At 37.9% G+C, this 25,402-nt stretch overlaps 1 pseudogene; it reads left to right on the top strand.

Annotated features, from left to right (window-relative positions):
- Positions 1 to 2,544, top strand: part of LOC126004323 (60 kDa heat shock protein, mitochondrial-like) — a 40,750-nt pseudogene extending 38,206 nt beyond the window's left edge.
- Positions 2,545 to 25,402: the final 22,858 nt, after the last annotated feature.

The raw sequence follows: 25,402 nt of genomic DNA, 5'->3' as shown, positions 1-25,402 counted from the left end.
TACACAACACTTTCAACACTATTTTTTGTTTTTGAGTCACACCTGGCTGCTCTCAGGGTTACTCCTGGCTTTGCACTCGGAAATTGCTCCTAGCAGGCACGGGGGATGATACGAGATGCTGAAGTTTGAACCAGTGTTTGTCCTGGATCGGCTGTACGTAAGGCAAATGCCCTACCGCTGTGCTATCTTTCCGGCCCCTACTTCAACACTTTAAAAAATTTTTTTATTGAAACCATTGTGAATTACAAGTCTTTCACAGTTATATTTAAGGTACATAGTGACAGTTAATTAAGGCCATTCCCATCACCAATGTTGACCTCCCTCCACCATAGTTCCAGTGTGCATCCATACCTCTACCCTTAGCCTCCTGAGCTGCTCTAATTATAGAGGACTGATTTGGACAACTGTGAATGAGCAGAATGTTTCCTGGCACCATAAAGACACCCTGGGGTTTGACAATGAACATGTCCGGAGCCTGTAGTCAGTCTCATGACAGTATGCTCCAAGGGTAGAGACCCTCTGTATCTCTTAAGCCAAGGGAATGTCCTTTCTAATTTCCCCAATATTTACTGCTCCTTACAGTATATAAAAAAAGGGAGGGCAGAGAGATAGCATGGAGGTAAGGCGTTTGCAGAAGGTCGGTGGTTCAAATCCCGGCATCCCATATGGTTCCCTGAGCCTGCCGGAGCGATTTCTGAGTGTAGAGCCAGGAGTAACCCCTGAGCACTGCCGGGTGTGACACCAAAACCAAAACCAACCAACCAAACAAACAAACAAAACAAAACACTTTTTTGTATCTCTATTTCTGGGGTGGAGGCTCCCAATGGTCCTGAGGACCCCTTCTTGAAGATTCTCAGCCACCCTAGCCAGTGGTTCAAATGTGATATTGATACTTATATTGCTTAATCCTTAAAATTCAGAAATCACTTTTCTTCTTTTCAAATTAATAGCTGGTTTGATTTTGTTGTAACTATCTTTTACATATAAGAAATGGACCTGCCCTCACTTGTCGCTGTTGGCCCCCTCTCCATCCTCATGTCCTGCAGCTGGAAAGGTTTCAAATACCTGCAATCCTAAGGCAGATCTGACCAGTGTCTAGGGCACTGGCATATATTTTCACCTGGACTTATGTCAAAGATGTCACATTCGGTGCTGATGCCTGGGCCTTACTTAATGCTTCAAGGTGTCTACCTTTTAGCCAATGTAGTAGCTATTACTATAGGGCCAAAGGGAAGAACACTAATTATTGAACAGAATTGGGGACGTCCCAAAGTAATTAAAGATGGTGTGTCTAAACTTGTCCATGATGTTGCCAATAACACAATTGAAGGGGCTGGGGATAGTACCATTAATGCTACTGTACTGGCATCATCTATTGCCAAGGAGAGCTCCAAAAGATTAGTAAGCGTGCCAATCCCTTGGAAATTAGAAGAGGTGTGATGCTCACTGTTGATGCCGTAATTGCTGAACTTAAAAAGCAGTCTAAACCAGTGACAGCCCCTGAAGAAATTGCTCAGATTGCTATGATTTCTGCTAACAGAGACAAGGAGATGAATACCATCATTTTCGGATGTGATGATGAATGTTAGAAGGAAAGGTGTCATCATGGTCAAGGATGAAAAAGAACACTGAATGATGAATTAGAAATTATTGAAAGAATGAAGTTTGATAGAGGTTATATTTCTCCATACTTCATTAATACTTCAAAAAGGTCAGAAATGCGAGTTCCCAGATGCCTATGTTTTGTTGAGCTAAAAATCTCTAGTGTTCAGTCCATTGTACCTGCTCCTGACATTGGCAAAGCTCACCAGAAGCCCTTGGTCATAATTGCTGAAGATGTTGATGGCAAAGGTCTGAGTAAAGTTGAGGAGGTCATTGTAAACAAAGATGACACTATGCTCTTGAAAGGAAAAGAAGACAAGGCTCAAATTATAAAACACATTCAAGAAATCATTGAGCAGTTAGATAATACAACTAATGGTGTGAAAAGGAAAAACTGAGTGAATGTCTGGCAAAACTCTCAGATGGTATGACTGTGGTATGGTTGGTGGGACAAGTAACGTTGAAGTGAATGAGAAGAAAGACGTGTGACAAATGCTACAAGAGATGCTGTGGACGAAGGGATAGTTCTGGGAGTGGGGTGCACTCTGATTTGGTGCATTATGGCATTGGACTAACTCATGCCTGCCAATGAAGATAAAAAAAAATTGATTAGACTTCATTAAAAAAAAACACTCAAAATTCCTTAATGACTATTTCTAAGAATGCTGATGTTGAAGGATCATTAATTGTTAAGAAAATTTTGCACAGTTCCTCAGATGTTGGCTATGATGCTATGGTTGGAGACTTTGTGAATATGGTAAAAAAAAAAAAAGGGATTATTGCTCCAGCAAAGGATCTAAGAATTGCATTGCCGAATGCTGCTGGAGTCGCTTCTCTGTTAACTACAGAAGTTGTAGTCACTAAAATTCCTAAATAAGAAAAGGACCAGGGGTGGCTGGAATGGGTGGGATGGAAGGAGATATGGGAGATGACATGTTCTAATTCTTAGAATACTGCTTTCTATTATTAATGAACTGTGAGAAGAAGCTCAAGGTAAGCGTTCCTCCCCATAACTTCAGAGATGTCAGATGAGGGAAAAAAGCTCAAGAAAAGGCTGGCCAATGCTTAAGAAAATCAGTATAATCATCAGTTACTGGTTTCAGTTGACAACACATAAAGGTTTACTGCTGTCATTGCCCACGCCTACAGATATTTTATTTTGTACTTTTGAAAAAAAAAAGACATATGTACATTCTTGATGACTGAGTGCAATAGCTATGTACCAATGTACTGCTTTCAACTTAAATCATGAGGCATTTTTACTATTATTCTGTGAAACTTAGGATTTTAGTGCTTGCCATCACCAGATGTGAAATTAAGCAGCCTTTCTGTGGAGAATAAGAATAATTGTGTATAAAGTAGAAAAATATCTAATTATGTGACAACCTTTGTGTAATAAAAATTATTTAAAGTTAAAAAAACGCAAAAACTGATAATATTGTTGAGGATGGGGAAAACAAACCTAGGTTAGAAGAAAGATTTCCATTATTTATTGACCACATGATTACATACTCCTTCCTCTTCAAGCAAAGCACATGTGGGAACCAACCAGATATTCACATGAGGACTTCTAACTTCTTCTAACTTCTCTACTCTCAATTTCTCTGTGTTCATAGACATTTGTCATTTGTCATTCCAAGTGGCCTTTAAAATAACATCTCCTGTGGTAAAGTTTGTTGGCATGCAATGGTCTACTGACACATCAATACATCAATACTGTATATCTCCTTTTTTTTTTTTTTCTTTTGGTTTTTGGGCCACATCCCGTGATGTTCAGGGGTTACTCCTGGCTCTGAGCTCAGAAATTGCTCATGGCTTGGAGGATCATATGGGATGCCGGGGATTGAACAAAGGACTGTCCTGAGTCAGCTGCGTGCAAGGCAAGCGCCCTACTGCTGCGCTAACTGGCTCCACATCTCCTTTTTGATTCTCCTCTCCTTGCTCACCCCCTTTTACATTCAACTTGCTTTTATAACTCCACATATTGCCATTCTTAGATGTTTCTCTTCAATATTGGAAGGACATAAACTAGCGCATGTTTGTAACAATATACATGTTTAGTTCATTACACTTATTTGATGTTTGTTTCTTTTCTGTTTAGATTTGAAAGAGACCAAAATCATGCTTTTCAGATAGGTCAGATGAACCCAACTACTAACCCTAAGGGTTCTTAACTCAATGTTCGTTCTTTTATTTGTTTTCTATTACCCAAGGAACAAAAATTTACTTAGTGCTTTTCCTTAATCTAATATTTTGTTCATCAGTTAATATTTATTTAATTTTTTTCTCCCTGGAGGAATACTTTTATTCTTTAGAAATATTGTATTGTCAAGTGTTTGTGCCCAAGGAGAAAATAATACATGAGTGAAATATGTTTAGGATATCACATTCCTTTTTAGAGGTGGATTTCTTTATTCAGCTACCATGTTTTCTCAGCTAACTTTCATCAGTTAATATCAAAGGGCCAAATTTTCATTGAATGGAATCGAGGTGAGTGAATTTTAGTATAGTACCCTATATTTTAGTTGAGTGAATTTATCCAGCTACCAAAGATCAGTTTAATGTGTGGCAGTTAGTGTAGCAGAATAAAACACAGGCCCTGCTTGCCACATTTGTTCATGAATTGTTTATTGTGTGTAGTGAATTTACCTAGGATACAATTTTCTAAGTTTGCAAATGCATTATTTACTGATTTGTCAATAACATTTTCCATGTTTGTTTATTTTTTAGGTAATACTTTTTTAAATTTTCTTTAAGTACCACTATTACAAAAATGTTGGGTTTCAGTCATTGAATATACACATCACTTCACCAGTGTAACTTTCCCGCCACCAGGTTTATTTTGTCCAGTTTTCTGTCTGTGGTTCAATTCTTGTTCCTCTGCCCTTGTTACCCAACTGTACTTCCTATTTTTTCCCTTTCATCCCACAGAGGGGACTGACAGCAGGTTCTCTAAAGACTTGCCATGAGAAAGACCATTTGTCAAGTCAGAGGAATACAAATATATTTTCTAATCTATTTCTTTCCCAATTATAAAAGTAATGCATGCCATTACAGCTACATAAATCAAAATAATGCATTTAAAATTGTGAATTTGTGCGTGTGAAAAACATTGGCTGCAAATATTATTTTTCCTATAGATAAATAATGTTTGTTCATTGATAAAATTTGTTAGAGGATCAACCATAAGTAACTTTCAAGCATTTGCTGTACATAACATCTAAGATGCCTTTAACAAGTTAGTTATTCAGTATACATGTAAGAAAGATGGTATTTAGTTTTATTTAAGAATACTTGAATTATTCAGGGACTGGAGAGAGAAGGGAATTGTTACTTATTGTCAGTCCCTATTTTCGATGCTAGTTGTGACTCTGAGTAATGGAATTGTACAATTCTCCAAATCAAGAATCCATCTTGTGTCTACTAAATTCTGCCTCCTGCATCTCTAGGCATGCACATGAAGGAAGAAGAGAGCTCAATAGACTGAGCACATGCTGTGTTTGTAAGTCTGCCTGGAGCAGACCATGGACGTGGAGTAGCTCTGAGCACTGCTGGGTATGGCAGTAAAACTAAAAACACCAAAAGAAAAGAAATGGGTTTATTTTTCTTACATAGCACACACACAGTACAAGAAACCAATTAGGAAGGGTCCATCTATTTTAGTCAGTTGACAGGGAGAAGAAGGAATCTGGGAGGCCTCTTACAGGGCATGCCATCCAACATGAATGCTGGGGAGATACCTCTAGAATTTTCTATTCCCAATACACACCTTAGACATCTTGGTCAAGATCCTATATCTGGTTGGCTGTGTTTGCTTTATAAATCATTGGTTCTTTAACCTCTGGTCTTGGCTAACTTGATTTTCTTGTTTATCCTGTGTGATATTTCTTAAAAAAAAACAAAAGCACATCATGTACTTGCTTTAAGAACTTTAGAGACTTTGGTGCTCAGGATCAAGTTGAAAATTCCTTAGGATGATATTCAAAGACCTAGATGTGAGCATCATTACAGCTTCACTCTTTGACTTACACTTGCTGTTTTAGTCAGAGCCCACTGGGAAATCCTTAGACATTCCCTAAGCTCTTTTACCCATAAACCTTTAGTGGGGTTTCTTTCAAAGTGTCAAAGGAAAGCAAGTTTTTCATGTGACTGTTGAGTTTCAAACATGATATATGTGAGACTAAATTAAACATCTTTATTGATGAAATCTGTCTTCTCAGCTGCCAGCCCTAGTTTTTATAGTACCCCTGGGGCTTGAAATAAGTCCTTTTCTCTTTCTCCTTGAATTTGTTCTACTTCACCCTTTGTTTATGGTTTCAGTTTGTCTGATTTTCCCTTTTGGGAGGTCACATTTTGTATACTATTTCCTCTTGGGAAACATAGCTGCCCCAGATCTGGATGACCTTCTTCTCCCAAGCACCCTTGCTGTAGTCTGCTCTATTGACTTCCTCATGGGACAGATTCCTAGTTAGACTGGGATACTTTGAGGACTGTACTCATATCTACCTCTACCATTCATTTACCTAGCACTATTTAAAGACACCTGCCACATGCTAGTGCTATCTTCATACAGAGGGATTCAGTAACTCACAGAGTAGAAAGAATGTGGAGCTTTAATGGAGCCATAGAGAAAGGTAGCAGGAGAAATACATATAATATGGCATTTAAAAAATAGAGTAATTATTTCTAAATCCTTTTTAGACAAGAATAAATAGCCAACTTTCTGCTGATATTTTATCCAGGTCTAACAGTTACAATAGGCTTCGGTGCTTCTTAGTGTTTGGGTTGGGGGAGGGTTAGGTTTTACCTAGCAGTGTTTGGAGAGAGCACCACAGTGAGACCTGACTGTACTTGGGGGACCATATGTAGTGCAAGAAATAGAGCCAGGGTCACTGGCATGCAAGTGAAGCAGTTTACATCCTGTACTATCCTTTGGCCAGCAGTAATTTTCCAACCCTGCCCCTATTTTGTTTATTTATTATTTATTTTTAAATTTTATTTTATTGAAATAATTGTAATTTATAGAATCCTTGATAGTTGAATTTAAGATATACAATGAATCTGGGCCCTTCCCACCACCAGTGTCAGCCACTCTCCACCAATGGAGCCACAGTGCATCCTATACCTCCACCTTTTGCTCCCTGGCCTGCCAGTATAGCAGGCCCCTTTAAGTTTAGATTGTTAAAGTTTAGGTCCCTTGATTTAATTATCATTGAATTTGGCTTGGATATTTAGTTCTCTCTTACTTCTTTCTCTGCCAACGGGGAAACAACCAAGACCACTTGGTCCCCGGCCCCCAACATTTCTTTATTCTTTTCTTTTTATTTTTATAGAGAAATGCAGGAATATGTGGTAAAATGAAGTAATCTGTGTTCTAAAAAGGTGGGAACCCCAATTTAAAAGATAAGAGATAAAAGAATACAATAAAAATGTATAAGTATGTGTAGCACAATATGGGGAAATAGAAATTTGGCCTAAAAATGGGGTTACCTTACCCATGAAGCATCCTGGCATAAGAACAACTATAGGCTTCAGGCTTAATAAGTTGTCTAACCCCAAAGTCTTTCTCTGTGGTTCTAATAAAAATTCTTCATAATTACAGTTGTTACAGTCAGGTTTCTGTAGTTAGAGATCCGGATTTTTGTACAGATCCTATGTCCAAGTCAGAGTGACATGGAGTGTCTTCTGGTTTTATCTCACCTTTAGCTGGCAATGAAGAGAATCCTGTCCTGAAAGCAGGCTGTTGCTGTTACCAAGTTGTCATATGAATCAACTCTGGAGAGTTGATGCCAGGGCAGCATTAGGGCCTTCCCTGGTAGAAATCTGATTTCCAGTGCTGATGTAGAAAACCATGTTAGTTCCATAGATGGGACCCAAGGTTCAGGGGTGAATGGCCAATATCCAATCTTCTGAAGCCTAACCCAAATCACTATGAAAAGTGTTCAGCCCATCTCATTTTCTTTATTGCATCCTTCAGAGGACTGAGTCCTTACAAATCCTCTCCCTGCCCTGACATTTTCAGGCCAAAATCATCCCATACATTTGTTTATATGCTTTGGGGAATGGGCTTCGATCACTCATTACATGTTTTTCAGAACCCATGAAGCAAGTTTTGTCTTTTTGTTTTCCTGTTAAGAGTGCAGCTATTAGATTATGTTGCTATTGCAATTATCTCCAAATGTTTGTGGCCAAACACAACACAATTCTTTGCTCCAGGATCATCTCTGGGTAACTGTGGGCTGAGGGGCCCAAACTGCAGTTACTGTCTGAAACTTCGATGATCTCCAGGAAGAGAGCAAGAGAATGGCAAGTCTCTCAGGTTTGTTTGTAGACACATAGGTGGTTCAGAGGTGACTTGTAATGCTTTTGCTGAGACTTTTTGTTTTGTTTTGTTTGTTTACTAAACCAAGTCACAAGTTTTTATCTTCTGTTTTGTTGGGAAGAGGTGAGAAGGTTATCACAATCCTAGCATGCTACAGGAAAGAAAACAGCAATGACAACCACATTGCTATACTGAACTCTATAGTCTAGGATGGTTGACCTCCAGTGATCCTGTGAGGCCAGGAGAAAGAGATTAGAATTTGAATTTAGGGAACTAGCTGGATTTTAGCTTTTATCTTCCCTTTGGTCTCTGAGAGTCACTGATGAATATGTGCTCTGTCATTGGACTGCCTCATGTGTGTGTGGAACAACATCCCCTTCAACCCTTGCCCTGCACTAGTGCACCCATGCTGGTTTTGACCTGAGAAGCAATGATAACAATTTGTATAATGTTTTGTGAATAATAATAAGATAAGAAAGTGTTTATTCTAGAAGAGAGAACATGATTTGAGTCACAAACAGGGCTTTACTGAGGGACCAGAGCAGAAAGAACTTCTTGGGATCAAAGTAAGGAAGTGGTCTGAGCTTAGGCCATTATGGAAACTCTTTAGGTTTGGTTTTAGGTTTGTTTGTCTCTGTGTAGTTGCTTCAGACAGAAAGCTGGACCGTGGCATATGTTGTGACGGTCAGCAGATAGTCACTTGTTGCGTTGGTTGCTGGTTGCTGTCTTGGCAAATTTCCTGGAGTTCTCCACGTGGCATGTAGACACAAGATAGAATCTGACTTTAACAAATTTAACACAGAACAACAGAGAATCAGAATCCTAGTTATCATTGTTGAATATAAATCTATATTGTCTGCATGGATGGTTGAATTTTACACATTTACTCTTTCAAGCAGTAGAGTCCTCAATTAGTGCATGTTAAGTGTTAATAAACTAAGTCACTAAAGCCACACGCATGTCCCATCCCCTGCTCCAAGTCCTCAGGCCCTTTTTCCAGAGCTAAGGAGGCTCCATACTGAGAGCTGCTGGTGATAAAGAGTTATTCTAAAGGAGACATAGCGAAAAAGCACTCCGGAGTTTCTTGTTACAGAGCATAAAAGCCTTTGCCTTTTTCTGGAAGAATCAGTGAAGAGTTTACCATTAAAGTGCTCCTAAATACTGAGTATTTCATTTTGGAAAATTGTGTCAAAATCCTTAATTGCTGGACACTGACAAAAACTGGCTGGTGGCATGAATTGGGGGTATGTTAAAGTTCTTGTAACATACCTAACATGATGAGCAATAATCTCTTGTGGAAAAATGGTAAGACTGATGATTACACAGGAGAACAGTGGCAGTGAACATTCCAGATCCCAAGCCTGCGACTACAGTACCCTAAGTTTCCCCCTTCTTTTTTTTTCAATCTGGGAGGATTTGCCTTGCTTCCATCCTCAGTACCCCAAAGGGAAAAATTATTCTATATATATACCCTGTCTTGCCAGTTTCTTCTCTACTCAAAGAGAAATGGCTTGTTGAGGAGAAATCTGATGCTGAGGTTTTTTTTTTTTTTTAAATAACTTGGCAAGAGCTCCTGGCACAGTTCCCTCTGGATTGTTTGGTTTAGTTCTCTGAGCTGCTCAGGGACATCTGCAGCTGGAGAACAACAGGTCTCTCCGAGGACTGGACAAATGCCACACAGTCCTCTCTGACTGGCCCTTGAGACAGTTTAGCAATATGAGTATCCTAGTCCTTTCCAAAGAGTTGTGGTATTTCTAAGACTTACATTTGCATCCTGTGTCTTATATACTACATACTAAAACATACTTTAGTGGTGTATTGAATCAGTGATTCAATGGGATATTGAATACAGAGTTTCACTATCTTATTGAAAGTCACCAGCTAGAGAGAAAGGAGTTGAAGTCCGAATGTGAATTTATTCTATCCAATTTTATTGTGTTTTATTACTTCCACATTCCAAGTTGAACTAAAAAAAACTTAAGTTACTTTTTTAAAGAAAAAAGATAGATGGCCAAGAGGCACATAAAACAGATTTTTATTTTCACTTATTATTTGGAACATGTAAATTCACAAAGAGTTATCACCTATACCTTTGAGAATGGTTATTATCTTAAACAAAATACAGCAAGTGTTGGCAAGAATGTAGATAGGAAGAAACCTTTTAGTAATATTGCCAGGAATATAAATTGGCATTTATACATGATGACAATATGGAAATTTCTAAAATAAATAAGAATGGAATGGGTGGTGTGTAGCTCAGCAATAGGGCATTTTCCTTCACTGGCTTCAGGCCTTAGCACTGGAAAAATAAAAAAAATACAGACAAATAAAAATTAAGCATAGAAATACCATATAATACAACTATTCCATGGCTATATATTTAGCCAATGTATATGGTAGCAATAAATAGAAAATACTGCTTTTGCATTATTATTTTCAAAAATGTTTGGAAACAATTTAAATATCCATCTATGGTAAATGGTTAAAGAAGATGTGACAGTTGAACTATTCAAGTATTAAAAATGACAAAATATTAATAGTTTTGAGAACATGCAGGGACTTTGAGGTATTATGCTAAGCCAAATAATACAGATGGAGTAAGACAAATACTGTGTGACTTTACTCATATGTGGAAGATAAATAAGACAGATAAACAATTCAAAACAAGAACAATCTTTTATATTGTAAAAACAAACAGGGAAATACCAGAATGGAAGGAGAAAGATATGTGGGTAAATTAAGCTAAAAAAGTAAAATGGGTTTAATTAGGTTTAATTTATGGTCAAGGATGAAATCTAGATTTCTGGTGGGGATCATAATGTGTCTGGATGAATGACAAATTATGCTACACATTTGAAACCTATAACATGTTATAAACCACCATTAAGCCAATAGAAATGGCTGTCTCTATACATTTTATATCAATATGTGTGCATTTATATGGATCTTTTTTACTCACCTAAATTAATTTGGAGGATAATTTTGGCAGTATCAGTAACCTCAGGAATGTGTTAAAACCTTGGACCTTAAAATTATTTAAATAAACAACAATAAACCTTGGGCCTTAAAGTTAATGTTCTCTACTTGCTTTAATAATCAATCAGTGTACCTAACTGCTTTAAAATAGTAAACTTATTAAATTTTTGTACTATCAAATGTATTTTGAGATTTGATATTAATTTACTATTCTCTTTTGAAGCTGTCTTTTCTTTTTAAAATTTATTTATTTTTAAATTATTTATTTAAATAAAATGTATTACATTGTTGACATAACTGATCATAATACATTTGTTTCAGGATGATAGAAAGCAAAGTTATTAAGAAATAGAAAGAGAATATCAGAATTAAAAAAAGTTGAAGAAGAAGAGAGTTCATTAACAGTTATAATTGTGAAGATCATTGCATCACCTATAAAGTCATTAATGCAATAGCCAAAGGTTTAGTATGCTTCCATTTTTTTTTCTCCAGAGATGGGAAATACACTAAAAAAAAAAAAAAGAAAAAGATGTGTGTGTATGTGTGTGACAATTGTCCTTTTTTGTAGGCACAGCAAATTATGGAAGAAATTGGAAATAAACACCTTTGGCCTAAAAAACAGGGAGATCTTACCCCTGAAACACTTTGGCATAAGACTAACTCAAGCCTCCAGGCATGTTCAGTTGTCCCAAACTCCTAGTCATTTTTGGTGGTCAGCTCTCCAGTCTTACAGTTATTGCTGTCAGGTTTCTGTAGTTATAGATCCTGGTTTCTGTACAGGTCCTGTGTTGAAGACTGGGTGGTGTGTTGTGTCTTCTGGTTCCATCTCTTCATCAGTTAACATTGCAGAGAATCCTGCCCTAAAAGCAGACTATTGCTGTTGCCTGGTTGTCAGGGTGATATAAGAACTGTTTTTGAAATAAGTCAGTGTCATGGGGGTAGTAGGGCCTTCCTTGGTAGAATTTATGTTCCTGGTGTTGGTGTGGGAAACCATGTTTGTTTCCATAAGTGGTATTCTCGGTTCAGGGGTGAATAGTCAATGTTGAATCAACTGGAGTCTAAGCCAAGTCATTATGCCAAGTGTCTAAGGTGTAAGGTCTCACTGCAGTATAAAAATTTTTGTGTTCCATCTCTATTAGATAAGAACTTGGGGCCGGGCGGTGGCGCTCGAGGTAAGGTGCCTGCCTTACCTGCGCTAGCCTAGGAGACGGACCGCGGTTCGATCCCCCGGCGTCCCATATGGTCCCCCAAGCCAGGAGCGACTTCTGAGCGCATAGCCAGGAGTAACCCCTGAGCGTCACCGGGTGTGGCCCAAAAAACCAAAAAAAAAAAGATAAGAACTTGTTTGCAACTGGTAACTTTTCCCATTTTGATGTGCCTATGCAAAAAGGGACAGTGTCACAGGGAGTTACTAGTGTGTATGGGGGGCTGAGGTGTTAAGATCAACAGACCTCAGAGTATTTGGTTTACATGAAGTCTTAACAGAGATTTGTCTACTAGTATATTGGAGCTTACTAGCATATATAGTACACTAGTATATATAGTATGCTAGTATATATAGTGTAGTATATAGTATATTAGTATACTACTAGTAAGATTTTTCTTACTTGCTTTTTTGTTTGTTTCTTGTTTTGTTTTCGGGTCACGCCTGGCCACGCTCAGGGGTTATGCTTGACTCTGAGCTCAGAAGTCGATCCTGGCAGGCTTGGGGGATCATATGAGATGTTTGGATTTGAACAGGGGTCTGTCCTGTGTTCAACGCGTGCAAGACAAACGCCCTACGCTGTGCCATCGCTCCAGCCCCTGGAGCTGATTTTTCAAAAGATAACATTCACCTGAGGATTTCACAGATAACCTTTCACAAACCAGTGCCCCAGCCTGTTGTGCAGAGCAAGTTCTTGTGGTGGACTAGTTACTGTGGAAACCAGCAAACCAACATTATGCATGCATTAGAATTGTAAAGGCAACAATGAGCTTTTCTTGATTCTTCCCACAGTAGTTTTCATTCTTTACTCAATTCTTGCTATCAAGCAGTGAGACTGGCCCTTCTGAAGACTATCTCAAAAGCTTGAATTACGCAAACTTTTCCCATCTGTCTGGTGGTCAACCACCAGACATCTTTCTCACCATTTTGAATTGTGCAGAAAGCATCTACTCTGCAATTTAAACATATTAGGAAAGAGGGCTTAATGCAGCTTGGTTTAGCTTAAACACATCCAAAGTTCCCAAAGCACTAGTTCTAACCAAAAATTTAGATGATAAATCCTCCATGCAATTATTCTTCCAGCAAACAAAGAATGTTGCACATTGACCAATTTTTATTTTCATTGAATATTTGGGTAAAAATAAAATGGAAATGTTGCCACTTCCTGTTTGAAATCACAGGACTTTTAAACCCACTGATTATGACAAGACCAACTGTGAGAACATTTTTGGCTGCACTGTTACTCTGCAGCCTTTTCTAAAAGGTTTATTTCCCCATGAACTTCTTAAGAGGATGCCTACATCTGTGGATGAGGTTGGAGCTTGGGAGTCTGGCTTGCTTTATGGCAGGCATTGTCTGTTTCCTCTTCAAAGAGGCTTATAGCAAGCCCACTTTCCCAGTTGTGGTGCTTTGGAAAATGAAGGCATTAACCAGAGGGCATTTAAAAAACAGGATTATATTGTCACATTTTTTCCATTTGCATTATGGAAGAATTAACTTTGAATACTTCTATGAAGACAAATCATGCTTATTTCTCTTCTTCCATTACAAGATAGGACATTAATATTCCATTAAAGTAGGAATTTGTATAAGAAAAGACACATTTGTGCCCCTAACATTTTTTATTAGGTTATTTTCTCATGTCACTTATGATCTATAGTATATATTAGTTTTCTCTGTATTTTAGGGGGCCTTTTACAACAATTGGAGTTTGCCAAAAATGTTTTGCTCTTCACTTAATCACAGTGCAATTAGGCAATGTGCAGCAGTGGCATTGTAGTTTCCACTGTAAGTTTCCAGAGAAGAGTTAGGAAGACAGAAGAGAAGTGGAAACTCTCAGATTTATAGCATTTGGGATCTGTAGAAAACAATGGCATGCCAGGCAGTGTGGTATGTTTGAGACTCTATCAGAAAAAGTCAAAAATCAGAGGGAATTTCTGATAGGGATTCTAATTGCCAAAAGCACAAGGAACAACAAACACATCTTGCAGTTCAGTCTCTAGTTTCTTTAAATTGAAAAAGAAATAGTTATTATCAGCTCTGTCAGACAGTGATACCAAATCACATCAAAAAATTGTTCAATAAACATTTTGAATAAATACAAAGAGTCCAGAGGTTTTCCTTAATATCTTTTTTTAAAAATTTGAGTTCTATCTAGGATGAACTGCGGTTTGATTCTCCGATTTCTCATAAGGTCCTTCAAGCCAGGAGAGATTTCTGAGCGCATAGCCAGGAGTAACCCCTGAGCATCACCGAGTGTGGCCCCCATAAAAAGCAAAAAAAAAAAAAAAAAAAAAAAAGAGTTCTAGGGGGCCAGAGAGATAGTACAGCTGTAGGGCCTTGCATGCCTTGCACACCTGCTGCATGCAGCAGATCCAGGACAGAAGGTGGTTCGAACCCAGGCCTTCCCAAATAATTCTCTGTTCTGCCAGGCGTGATCTCTGCAGCCAGGAATAACCCCTGAGCGCAGCAGGGTGTGACCCAAACCCCTCTCCCCCCCAAATAGAGTTCTAATATAGTTCCAATTTTAGGTTCTGTAGAGTCATACTGGGAATAGAAGGTTTGTACACAAGACCATACTTCTCTCTCTATTTTTGCCAGAGTATATATAGCAGCAACTTTTTCTATTTTAGCCTTTTCTGGAATCTTTTATTTGAAAGAGATTCCCTTGCTGTGGCTTTACTTTCTTTTTTGTTTCCTAAATTAAAATCAGAGGAAAGATTCAGGTTAGCAACTTTCCTTCAACTGAGCTACTCTCCTTATTAGTGTGAATATACCAATATATAATGATGCATTAATTTTATTACTCAGGGACTCATATCAGCAAATAAACTTCATATTAATTGGACTGATTTTTTTTCTATCTCTTTAGGTAAACACCCACCTCTATCTTAGACAAAAAGCAAAGATTTTACTAAAGGAGAAGTCAAGAGTTATCTGTGTCTGCTGTAATTCCTTGTAGGGCATTGTCCTATTTACTTGCATAAGGACTCAGTAAGAGTTCATCAGAGGAACAAATAAGAGACTGAATAAAAGGTGAGAGATCTGGCATTGAATATTTTCAGATGCTCACTAGCTCTATAACCTTGGACTAACCATTTGACCTTTTCCTCCTCCACTTCCTCACCTGTAAATAAGTGAGGGACTAGATGTTATCCTATTTGTTTTCACAGTTAGATGAGATAGTTTCTTCTACTTACTTTCGACATGTATGCAATACCTCAGTGACTTCATTAATAACAGGCTTGTAAATCTTAAATCAGCTGCAAAATGTGAAGGATATACTTTCTTTTCTAAATATTTCATCTAAAAAGGTTTAAGGAGAAAAAGTGAAAAAGACTACTGCCAGTTGCATTGGGTTGGTGTTTCTCTGAGTGGTGTTTACCAAAGCTTAACATTTTTGGACAAAAGAAATAATCCTCAGAAACAATAAGCACTCCATTGCCAGATGTATCTCTACATGTTCTACTGTATTGAACTAATATATTTATAAGCTTTTATGTTCTATCCTCTTTTGATAAATTATTTGAGGGCCTTAGCCACATCTTATTTCAATATCTTCATACAGCCAGTTCCCAGAAGAGTGGTACAAAATAGATGTTGAAAAACCTAGGAAACCACAGTTAAATGTGAATCCAGCCCGAGAAAATGTAATGTAGAAAAGAGGGTTTGTCTAGATCACCCTTGATCCCAGAGCTTAGGGAGGAGAATGAGAGAGAAGGAAAGAAATCAAGACAGAAAGGAAGATGAGAAAGGGAAGAAATTGTGGGAACAGGGGTTGGGGCTTCGGTTATCTTGGGAATGTGGGAGAGCAATGTAGCTATAAATCCAAGCCATGGATTCAGCATCACTAAAAACATGAGATCTAAGCTGTAAGCGTTAAACTTGGTAATGTGCTTGTCAAAGTTACAGGTTACAGGGATTACAGGTGAAGAGATTTGACACTGATGTTATAACTGGTGGTGTTGAAATATATGCCTAAAACTCAACTATAACTAACTTTGTAAATAATGTTTCATTAACTAAGTAAAAATATAAACCGTTTAAATTAAAAATTATAAACAACTTTGTAAAAAGTGAATCCATAAGACAGTGTAAGATTATGAGAATATCTTCTGATTGCAAATGCTCAAAAATAATAAAAATAATTTTATTTTAAAATAAATTAAAAAATTATTCTTGGGGCTGGAAAGATAGCATGGAGGTAAGGCATGCAGAAGGTCAGTGGTTTGAATTCTGGCATATGGTCCCCCAAGTCTGCCAGGAGCAATTTCTGAGCATAGGGCCAGATTACCCCTGAGCACTGCCGGGTGTGACCCAAAAACCAAAAAAAATATATATATATATTCTCTTAAATATTTTTTTTCTTAGGGTTTGGAAGATAATGCAAAGGCATGCTGGCAGCTTGTATTTGATCTCTGGCAGTACCTGGTTATCCAGCACTGTGCCTAGAGTATCTCTTGAATACTGTTGGGTGGAGCCCCAAAACAGAACAACATTTTTCTTAAATGAGGAAATAGACAGCCTAAATATTACTTCTTGGATGTGGGGAGTGAAGGGACCTCCCAGAGTTTCTTGGCTAACAAGGTTAGTGGTTTCATGTTAGGTCTGGTAAAGTGATGCTGTTCAGAGACTGCTGTGCCCACCCTCTCTGGGCAACAGGACCTCCAAGACTGTACCTCGTGGTACACAGGGGACCATGTGGTGCCAGGACAATATCCGGGGTAAGACATAGGTCCTAACCCATGTGCTTTAACTCTGGTCCTATCTGTGCAATGCAAAATTATTTGAGGTTTTTTGTTTGCTTGTTTTTTTTTGGGTCACACCCTGTGATTCTTAGGGGTTACTCCTCGCTGTGAGCTCAGAAATCGCTCCTGGCTTGGGGGACCATATGGGACGCCGGGGGATCAAACTGAGGTCCGTCCTAGGTCAGCTGCATACAAGGCAAACACCCTACTGCTGCACCACAGATTATTTGAGTTTTATCCCTAGAGAGATACTGGACAAAGAAAATGGAAGTGGAAAGATTTTGTTATGATTTTTTGCTACATTTTTTCTAAAGTAAAAACACCTTACTCCACTTTGAAAGAAAATAATGATTTCTTTTAATCAAAGAAGAGACATTGTATAATTTAATTTTGGAAATGGTTCTGAAGCAATTTTGTTTGAAGCAATGAAGAGTTCAAGCATGCAACTAATCAACAAGAGTGAAAAACAGGAAAATGAACAATACAATAAATATGAAAGGCAAGAATTGCTTGAATCAAGGTTATTTAATTTTATTTCTTTATGCCCACAATATGACCTATAAACTAAATTAAATGTTGAATTTTGAAGAGTAGTGAGTATCTGTATTAACATAGATGGAGAGTTTGTTTTTTTATTTAAACTTCTGCTTTAGTGATCATCATTACTTCAAGTTCTATTTTGAGGGGGTGGTGCGGAGGACCACATGGAGCAGTGCTCAGGGGTTACTCCTGGCTCAGGGACCCATATAGGATGCTGGGAGATAAAACCTAAGTCAATAGTGTTCAAGGCAAAGGCCCTCTTCATTGTACCATTGCTCAGCCTGACTTCAAATTCTTATTTCTCTGTATATACTGACAAAAAATCTTTGTGTCTGACACATAAAATAAAAAATGCATTTTTATTCAAATTAATTGCTTGTGTTAACTTGAAAATAATTGTAGCTTTTACTTTTTCTTTCTGTGGTCTTGACCTTTAATTATAAAGATATGATGAATCGAAAGCAAATCATGTTACTCTTTTATAGACATTGGTTTAAGAGATTTGAGAAATAGAGAAAATAAAAATTGCAATAATCTTGAAAGTTATTTAAGGTTTTTTGTGTTAAAGGCAGGAAGTTATTTTCTAGTTATTATCTCAATGAGGTTAAAATGAAGTTAAAATAGGATTTTTCCTTCCCTGGAAAAGAAACACTTTAAAACAAAATCCTGTTATTATACAAGATAATTTAGAGGCTTAAGTTTGATGTTCTGCTTTGTTTACCACCTTCAGCCTAAACAATGAACCAAGCCTAGGGCACTGAGTAAGCTCATGGTGGAGCCTGCAAGGGAAAGGAAGGAATGAATGGAAGGAGGGAGGAATGAAGGGAAAGAAAGGAGAGATGGAAAGGAGGGAAGGAGAAAAGGAAGGATAAGGGAAGGAAAGTAGGAAGAAAGGAAGAAAAAAAGAGTGTTTGAATAGTTTAGATAGCAGCTCCAGAATAAAAGAGTTATTTCTTTGATCAGGAATACCCCTTTCAAAAATTTACCCTTTAACTCTCTAAAATATTGTATTTAAAGAAAGTGTACCACATAGTTGACCATAATACTTATGTTTCCAGATAAGTGAGAGCAAAGTCATTAAAAAGTGAAAGAAAAAAAAAGAAGAAAAATTTATAAAAGAAAAAACAAGTACAGTAGTAAGCATATTTGTGAAAATTATTGTATCTAGAATGAAGCCATAAATTAATGGCAAAAGTAAGCTCTTTTTGCGGGGGGGGGGGGGGCACAGAAATCATTCCTGGCAGGCTCTGGGGACCATATGGATCCCAGGGATCAAACCTGACTCAATCCCAGATTGACCACGTGTAAGGCAAATGCCCAACCTCTGTGCTCAGTAAACTTTTGTTAGCTATCCATTCTGTTAAATTGGTGTTTTTATATAGGAATGACAGCATCAAACAAAGAAAATTGTCCAGAAATTCAAAGCATTATTGCTGATACTGTGGTTTTTAGGGGTGTATTTTAAGCTGCCAGATCTCCTGGAAGAAGAATGTGGGGACAGCAAGCCCATACCCACTCCCCAAAATAGCTCCGGTGATATCAACCCAAATACTTAAAGTTTGGTGAGAATTGGCATCCTGAAGAGAATAGTAGAGGAAGGGAATGAATATAGGCAAAATGGTGATTCTGGGTGATGATACAGTTGGCATGATTTCAGCATGGGACTTGGCCCAACTTCTTCTACCTAGACTGCCAGATTTCTGCTGTGTGGTTAATGTAGCCATGATTTTTCATGGCTTGGTTTATCTCTCTTTTGAGAAACATGTGACTATATGGAGCTGGCTCTTTTGAACATAGCGACTGCATTTGTGGGTGTGGCTCCAGAAATTCACACTTTATTTTATTTTATTATTTTGTTTGTTTGTTTGTTTTTGGGCCACACCCGGTGGTGCTCAGGGTTACTCCTGGCTGTCTGCTCAGAAATAGCTCCTGGCAGGCACAAGGGGACTATATGGGACACCGGGATTCGAACCAACCACCTTTGGTCCTGGATCGGCTGCTTGCAAGGCAAATGCCGCTGTGCTATCTCTCCGGGCCCACTTTATTTTATTTTTTAAATAACATCTTTATAAGCACCGGGCCCGGAGAGATAGCATAGCGGCGTTTGCCTTGGAAGCAGCCGATCCAGGACCAAAGGTGGTTGGTTCGAATCCCGGTGTCCCATATGGTCCCCTGTGCCTGCCAGGAGCTATTTCTGAGCAGACAGCCAGAAGTAACCCCTGAGCACCGCCGGGTGTGACCCAAAAACCAAAAACAAACCAAAAAAAACAACAACAAAAAAATATCTTTATAAGCACCATGGTTGCAAACATGTTTGTAATTGGATTTTAGTCATAAAAAGGACCCCCCCTTCACCAGTGCAAACTTCCAGCCACCAATATCCCCCCCCCATCACCATCTCCCCAACTTTAAATATATTCACACTTTAAATATAATATTTTCTTTTTGCTTAAAGACAATATTTTAGTTATTTTATAAATAACTATTTTTATTAAACATTTTATTACTTTATTTAATCACCATGGTTTACAAACTTGGTCATAATACTGCTATTTCTAACATTCCATGTTCTAGACCAATGCTATCACCAGTGTAACATTTCTTCTACCAGTGTCCCCAGTTACCCACCTTTCCCCAAGTCTGCTACTTTGGAAGCCACAAAATAATTTACTTTATATTGCTGGTTACAAATAGTAATGACATTATTGAAAATAAAACCTCAGTAAAAGTAAATTTGTGAAAATTATTACTCACAATGAGGTTTTTAAGTCATTGTCTGAGGTTGAGTAAGCTGTTCGTTGCTAGTTGAGCCTTCTGTTTTATTGGTTTTGTATATTGATCTTAGGTAGCTCTTGTGCTACTTGGACATCTAATTTGGTGCATTCTGATTCAAGTTTCTGTCCTGAAAAATTTGGAAGTACCTGTGCACTTCTAGAATTCCAGGATTTGTGGAATGGGGCTAATGAGCTGACATGGCAACTGCTGTGCAATGTGTCTGTCAGGGCTTCTGGACGTATAGAGAGGTGGGTGCCTACCCTGAGTCTGAAAAGACCTGAGTTCTCAGCCCCTATCCTGGGATACCTGGAGATTTTGTCTGTTGGTTGTCTCTGCAGAGAACAGTGGTAAAGTGGTGGATTGGGCCTTTGGCATGATGGTGATTGTGGGGTGTGGATGAAGCTGCTGAGGCTTCAGCAGAGCAGAGCAGAGCAGAGCAGAGACTTGGTCTGCCTCACTTCTTGAGAGTTCCTTGGAGTTTTTGGCTGAGAGAAAGTTTTTTTTTTTTTTTTTTTTTTTTTGTGCTGAGAGAAAGTTTTACCCATGAGTTTTTTTTTTTTTTTTTAAGTTTGGCTTGCATCTATTTAGAGAATAAAATGTGTCTATGTAGCTGGCCCAGAAACTGACATGATGGTGGCTTGGGGCATGCCTGTGCTCTCTATGAATCATTTAAGGGAAAAAAATTAAAACATAAAATGCATGAAGCTTAGAGATATTTGTGTAAATAGCATTTGTGATAACAAAGGAAAAAATCATAAAAATATTTAGTAGAAGGAGAACTATAACATGAATGGTTTACAGTCTTCATTTGTGCAGATTTTAATAATTGGGACTCCTCATCCGTCAGTGCTATATAAAGTGTCTTTCTCATATTTAGCAAACTTTCTTTGCTTTGTACCCATATAATTGTCTTTTACTATCTGAATTATATGACCTCCAATTTGAAGTCTTCTCTAATGTGTTTCAGTTATACACCCTTTCCTTGACGATCTCTTTCAATCAAGTATATTTCTTGTTGAGCTTTTTACACATTTCTGTTTCCTTCTTCAAAATGCTCAAATTTATTTCCATACTATTCTAATATTCCCTGGTTGGCTGCTAGAGGGTGTTCAATAAGTCTTAGAAGAAATGAACATAGTATTAGAACAGTATCTTTAAAGAGATAAATTTGAAAAGGTAAACATGAAAATAGAGTATTCAATTTTAAATATATTAAAAATAGAAGCCCATAGAATATAAAACAGTATACATGGTTTGCCTAAAATTTTATTAAAAAATAATTGCAAAGTTACATGCAGAGAATTCTAAGTAACATTAGAAGATGATCAATGAATAAAGTATATTTCTCTCAAGCAGCTTCAAATTATGCTCTTTTTAAAAAATTTTTTTAAACTTTTTTTATTTTTTGTTTGTTTTTTGCTTTTCTGGGCCACACCCATTGATGCTCAGGAGTTACTCCTGGCTTTGTGCTCAGAAATCGCTCCTGGCTGGGGGGACCATATGAGACGCCATGGGATCGAACCACAGTCCATCCTAGGTTAGCGCTTGGCCTTACTACCTCTAGTGCCACTGCTCTGGCTACGATGCTCTTGAGAAAATACCATCCATACAGTAGTTGTCCTTCAACATAGGCTCTCATTAATTGGTCCTGCATTCTTTGTTGGAAAGTTAATTTCATAGGTTGCCTAAATTAAAACGTCAGATTTGTGACATTTTGAAAGTGTCAGCTAGTGCTTCTTGGGAAGCAGTTGCCCTTGAGCAATTGGGACATGAACATCCTCACTTCTGCTCTGCTTTGATGTGTGTATTCTGTTGATTTTCAGTGTTCCCAGAGAGACAGAACTACTTACCCACAGTGATCACCATAATTTACTTCCACTTCTCTGCTCTCTTGCTCCTCTGCTGTTTCTTGACTTGGCCTCCACAAAAACCTGAACCCTTACATCAGGGTCAGTTTCTAAGAGAACCCAAATTAAGACACTGTCCAATAATAAAGATGGATAATGATGGAGCAAAGTGATACCAAAATGGGCCTATTATTGGGAAGGTGTAGCCCTTCATTTTCTCAAGATCTTATCATACTCATTAAAATTAATGACTATGTGGCCACCTCTCCAAGGACTGGAACACAAAGCAAATAATTGTTGTGATAGTGTATGAGTGTAAGGAAAAGTTGGAATTTGGAGTGTTTCCAAACTAGAGGGCCATCATGGAACCCAGAGTAGCAAATGTGATTCATAATTGTACTTTTGGAGATGTAGTGGTTGTGGAGTTTGTGTTTTAGCCATTGACTGCTTTTTCTTCTCCTTCTCTCTTATTTTTTTATGAGTCATTTCTTTCCTCTTCTATGTTGTCCTGGTTTGGAGTCTCTGGATATAAATTCTCTTTGATCTCTGAGAATATTAACAATCTATAAATAGGATTTTTGTCCCTATTCTATTCTCCCTCATTTCCCCCCCCCCACAAAACTTCAACAGCTATTTATAAAGAATTTGATTGCACAACTTAAAAAATTTAAATGTGATGAAAACTAGTATGAGCAAAGTATAGAAGAAATCAAGAATTTTATTTCTTGAAACATAGAAACCATACCTACAGAATCCACTGTCTTTCTACCCTGGTTTAACTGAGATATAATTGACATTAACATTGTGAAAGAATGATGTAAATAGACATGTGATTTCTTACATAAGTAAATGAAAAAGTCATTTCATCATGGTATTTGGTATCTCTTCCATGCCATCCTATAGTTGCCATATTTTTGTTTTATTTTTGGAGAAGTATCCCAAGCAGTACTCAGAGAATTTGAGTCCACTCCCAGTGATTTTAGGTTAAACAGAGCCTGATGGGTTGATGACGCAGTGTTGTTCAGGCTGACAGCGCTTTGACCAACCATGACAGTGCTTGAAGACTCCAGGACTATCCACAGTGGACATGACTGCTTGAAAGAGCCACACTGAAGTTCTGGCACTTCTCAGGCATGGCCCTATCTATCCTCTGGGCTGTCTTCCTCCCACCACTTTTTCCTTTATCTGCAGGGAGGGGTGTGACCTCACCAAATGTGTGTACAAGTGTCTCCTGGCAGTGTTCAGGGGGATATTCAAGGCTGGGAATTCGACCAGGCCTTATACATGCAAAGCATGTGCTCCTGCTCTTTGATCTATCACCCTGGCCCCATCATTTCTTTTTTTGTGGTGAAGATATATAAGATCTTTCTTAACAACACTTAAGGAGATGACATGGTATCATTAGCTTTAATCATCATTTGCGTCATCAAGCACCTACTGTGCTCGTTAATAGCTACAGGTCTGTACTCTGTGAAATATTTCCCTTTTCCCCTTTCCTCACCACCAGAAAGAACAACTTGGATCTATTTCTTTGAGCTGAATTATTTTTTTTTAGAATTTAGATTTATATTATTATTTAGTATTTCTCTTCCACAATCTACCTCATTTCACACTGTCTAATATTCTTAAAGGCTGAATCTACAAACTAGTTCTATTAGTTTCTCTATTCATGAGCATAAAGTAATTGTTTACTCAGCTGTCAGTGTTTTTAAAAGATTACCCTCTCTATTTTCCATATAAAAATATAACTTTTGAGAACATGTTATTTTTTTCATTTCCTTGGTTCTGCAAGATAGTGTGTGTGTGTGTGTGTGTGTGTGTGTGTGTGTGTGTGTGTGTGTGTGTGTGTGCGCGCGCGCGCACGTGCGCTTACAAAGGCCCCAAGGGCTTGATGCTTCTCTGGGGCCTCCATGGCTTATAGGACCATTTTAGTTGGGAATTGAGCCAGAATTGGACATACCCAAGGCATACACCTTAACACCCCCCCCCATGATCTTTTTTCTTTTTTTTGCTCCCTAGTTCTGCAGGGTATTCTAAAATGTAAAATTTGTCAATTATTTCACAAGTAATTTTTGGAGTACTATAGCTATCATCTTCAGCGTGGCTAACTCTGGACAACTTAATGAGCATTGCTTTTTTTTTTCTACAATTTTAATCAGGAGGTACAAAGTATTACTGTGATGCTTAAAAATATATTCTATATTTTTATCACATTGTGGCATAGTTTATTAGGACTCTGAACATCTAGTCTCAGTTCACCAATTATCTCCTCATCCTGCTATTAAAGCCAGAGTTTTTGAGGGGAGGGGAAATCATATTTGGTGGTGCCCAGGGATTACTTTTGTGTTTAGGGTTCACTTCTGGTGGTGATTGGGGACCATATACAGAACTGGGAATCTCATGGTCAGCTATATGCAAGGCAAGTAACTAACCCCATGTACTAAACCCAAATATTTTTCTTTGTTTTGTTTGGGGCTACACTCTGCTGTTCTTAAGGCTTACTCAGGGTTCTGTTCTCAGGGTTCTGTTCTCACTTCTGACGCTTAGGGGGACCATATGTTGTTTTCAGGAGTTGAACCTCAAGTGATCATGGAAGCAAGTACCATACATTATGGAATTTATTTTCTGTCCCCTATTTGCAGAACTTTTAGTGCTTATTTTAGTGCTTATGCTTATTTTAGTGCTTATTTTAGTGCTTATGTGTTATTATGGATCTCTTATAATTATGTATATTTTAATACACAGATTACCTGCAAGTAGGCTATAAAGTTACGTATCTATTTTTTAGAATTTGTTGTTAATTAATTATAGCAATACATGGATATATTTATATTGTTGAATACAGGTATTTTTTGTCTCCTGGTAGAATTGTATTGAACAAAGGTGTTTCTCTTACAGCATGCTTCTTAATCTCAGGAATATTGGATTCAATTTAATGAAATAATTTGAACTACAGTTTATGGTAGTGATCACGACTGTTTAAGAACACTAAAAAGAGTATTTGCTGATGATAAAAAAAGAAAGCTGATAGACACAAACCATGGTATGCAGATCCATTTCATCGAGTAGTGGGCATCTTGCTAGATCTCTTGTTTTTTTTTCTGTTCACTGGTGATAGTTATGAACTGAAGGGCTCTGATGTGGCAAGGCCTAGGTAAGGCAGCCATGAGCACTTGAATGATATAAGATCAGTGAAGAATTATTTTGTTAGTATTGAGTATTCAGCTTATTCACATCTCTCTCTCTCTCTCTCTCTCTCTCAGCTTTTCTTCACATACTGTAGAAACCTGTAGGGATCTCTGCTTAAGCTTAGATCTTTAGTTAATCATTAGACTCATTTGAATCACTTGGGGCATCTGATTATCAGGGTTCTCGGGCTCAGGCTAGG

The sequence above is a fragment of the Suncus etruscus genome, chromosome 3 (assembly GCF_024139225.1).
Source record: "Suncus etruscus isolate mSunEtr1 chromosome 3, mSunEtr1.pri.cur, whole genome shotgun sequence".
Lineage (NCBI taxonomy): Eukaryota > Metazoa > Chordata > Mammalia > Eulipotyphla > Soricidae > Suncus > Suncus etruscus.
This window is presented reverse-complemented; position numbering and strand designations above follow the sequence as displayed.